The following is a 3,348-nucleotide window of genomic DNA, read 5'->3' on the forward strand; positions in this document are numbered from 1 at the left end:
GAAATCAAAGGAACTCGACGAGTCACCCCGATGACTCCGCGAGTTGGAATGTGCTACAAGGAACTCGGCGAGTACCCACTTACGAGGATAGACGACCTCTGCGACTAGTTGCAAGGCACATCTTGGTTTTCCAAGATAGATTTGAGGTCTGGGTACCATCAGGTTAGGGTCAGAGAGGAGGATGTGGAACCCGAGAACGAGCCAAGGCACGAGATGAAAAATATTGAGGAAATGTCCATGGGAGCTTACAGAAAGAGAATTCGAGATGATGTTGGTCCAGGCTTAGTACAACCTGCCATCCCTGCCACTGCCACATTCGAGCTAAAGGGACATATCCTTTCCTCACTAAAGGATATCCCATTCTATGAAAAGGATCACGAGGATGCATTCAAACACTTAGATGAAGTAAATGACATTGCCGATTACTTCAATGTCCCAAATATTAATAGAGACACCATTTTGCTAAGGATGCTCCCCATTACCTTTAAAGGAGCTGCAAAGGATTGCTTAAAAGCACTTTCACCCGGTACCGGAACTACTTGGGCTAAAATTCGTGAGAAGTTTCTAGATCAATTCTGTCCACCATCCAAGATTGCTAAACTCAAAAAAACAATAGCTAATTTTGAGCAAAACCTGGGAGAGTCACTTTACGAAGATTGGGACCGTTACAAAGGGTTGTTAAGAAATTGTCCTCAACATGACCTTAACATTCAATAGGAGGTGTCAATATTTTATGATGGGGTAAATGTGATAACAAGACAAATCCTTGATTCTCAAGGACCACTTACATAGAAAAATCCGGGCAAAGTCAAGGAATTAATTGAAGAATTTGCGACACACTCTCGCGAATACCACAACCCTAGGCAAGATGGAATCAAAGGCGGTGGAGGGGCCCAAACTTAAGAAATAGCAGCCATGATGGCTATGCTAAATAATATGGACCGGAGGTTGACATAAATGGAAAACTCAATTCATGCAATTAGAGTTGGTTGCGAGAGGTGTAGTGGTCCACACTTGACCAAGGACTGCAATTTAGATGAGTTTGGGAACATAAAGGCTCAAGTGTGCTACTCGAGTGGGGACAAGTATGATGAAGACTGGAGGAAACCAAAGAAAGAGTGGCTGCCCTATGATGAATATAAGAAGCAAAAGGAAGAGAAATATAGGCAAACTAGTAGAGGCTTCTACCAAAAAGAACAACCACCGATCGAAAAAAAACCCGATTTAGAGACCATGTTGATGAAGTTTATGGAAGCCTCAGAAAAGAGACACGAGGCTACTGATTCTACCATTAATGAACAAAGAAATTTGGTAAAAGATCATCATGCATTGATGCTAGAACAACAAACTTTAATAAAGAATCAACAAGCCTCCATTAATAGTATTGAAGTACAACTTGGTTAACTAGCCACTCTGGTTCATGAGAAGCTATCCCAGAAAAATCCTGAAATAACTACCCAATCTCATGTAATAGCCATAGATACTGAAGAAGAGGCCACCTCTGAGTTCCTGGAGGCATTAGAAGAAGAACCACAGAAGCCCGATCCAAAACCAAGGAAGCCAAAGTTCGAAAGTGAAGGGGTTTCTGAACCATCAGCGCCACGACGTGGCACTTGTCTGGCCACATCGTGGCCCTTACCTGAACAAAAAGTGCCTGAGCCCGTTCCGGTCTATCAACCGCCTTAGCCATTTCCATCCCGAGCTGACCTTAGTCCACTGGAAAGAGAGCATCTAGATTTTGTTAAGCACGTGAAGGGAATCCCGATTAATACCCCCTTTATCGAGTCCTTATCGAAAATTCCCGAGTATCAAAAATTACTGCAAGCCTTGATAGACACCCGTAAGCAATTAAAGAAGTAGTCTAGGGTGATTCTAAGTGAGCAAAGCTCAAAAGCTGTGTTGGGAGAGATACTAAAGAAGATGGGGGATCCTGGACGCCTCACTCTTCCGTGTGAATTTGGTAACAAAATGAAGGTTGATGCTTTAGCCGATTCTGGGGCTAGCATTAATTTGATGCCCTATTCATTTTATTAGAAGTTGGAAATTCAGAAGATGAAGGCTACAAGAATGACTATTCACATGGCGAGCCGTTCAGTGACACAACCCCGGGGCATTGTGGAGGATATTTTAGTAAAAATTGGAAAATTAGTTTTTTCCAATAGATTTTGTAGTGTTAGATATGAAAGAAGATCCCAATGTGCCAATAATACTTGGTCGTCCATTGCTTAACACTGCTGGAGCTCTTGTTGATATTTGCGAGTCCAAGCCCACTTTGAGAGAGGGTGATGAAAAGGAAATTTTTGGGATAGAAGATGGCTTTTAAAGGAATCATGTGCAAGAAGAGGTGTTCACAATTATTGAAGACAATGAATTAGAAGAACTAGAGAAGCTTATGGAAGAAGAGATCAAGACAGTTGATCTATTCAAAAGAACAAAATCAAGAGAATCTGTCCCCTATTTAGTTGAATTCATTGCTTACAAGAGTCCACCTTCTTGGGTAAACAAGGAAGATGATGAGATGACAAGTGATAAAGAAGAGGTTACATTAAAGGTAACAAGGCAATTGGTGAAAGAAGAGACAAGTAGTATGGAGTTGATGAGTGAAGAAAAATTAAAGACTCAAGGGAGTAAACACAAGTTCGATTTAGATGAAGTCAAGGCTAAAAACAAGAATTCGAAAAAGGCATATAAAAGACGTGTGCAAGCTTACAAGAGGCGATTCAAGGAACAACAGATCCAGCTTGGGATGGACTCTTCAGAAGATTCAACGTAGGATTTCATGTTCTGTGTAGCTTAGTGACCATTAACTGCATGAACTTGTTTGCCTAATGATTTAGTGAACATTAAATTGTTAAAGCTAGGATTGACCAATCTTATTTAGTAATTAGAGTAAATAAACTTAGCTGTGTTAGAGAACGTGGATTGTGACTATAATTACGTTTGCATAATAAATCTTACATAGCATATTCATATTCATAATTAGCACTGTGTTTAATTGTGTGTGACCATACATAATTTGACATGAATTAATTAATTATTGGTAAAGTTAGACTTAAATTACTAATACAATTACAACCAACTTGATAATCCATAATTATTAGCTAGCCTTAAGGACGAAGTGGATTCGAACTAGACAAGAGTGTTTTTACTTAATTGATTGAATTTGAGTTAAGTTCGTCTGATCTTGTAAAATCAGATAAAACCCTTTCTAAACTTGTTAATAATTAGGTTAATTTGATAGCAAGTAGATTAATTAGTAACATCGTTCCCTGTGATCGACACCCGACTTACCCAAGCTATACTATAATCTGACTAGGTACACTGCCTATAAGTGCATAGTTAGTTTAA

At 39.6% G+C, this 3,348-nt stretch overlaps 1 non-coding gene across 1 annotated transcript; it reads right to left on the reverse strand.

Annotated features, from left to right (window-relative positions):
• Positions 1-597: 597 nt before the first annotated feature.
• On the reverse strand, positions 598-704 carry LOC145013467 (small nucleolar RNA R71). The gene has a single exon (XR_013665025.1). It is a non-coding gene; the product is annotated as a small nucleolar RNA R71 (small nucleolar RNA).
• Positions 705-3,348: the final 2,644 nt, after the last annotated feature.

Source organism: Lactuca saligna, chromosome 8 (genome assembly GCF_052625555.1).
Source record: "Lactuca saligna cultivar CGN05327 chromosome 8, ASM5262555v1, whole genome shotgun sequence".
Taxonomy (NCBI): domain Eukaryota; kingdom Viridiplantae; phylum Streptophyta; class Magnoliopsida; order Asterales; family Asteraceae; genus Lactuca; species Lactuca saligna.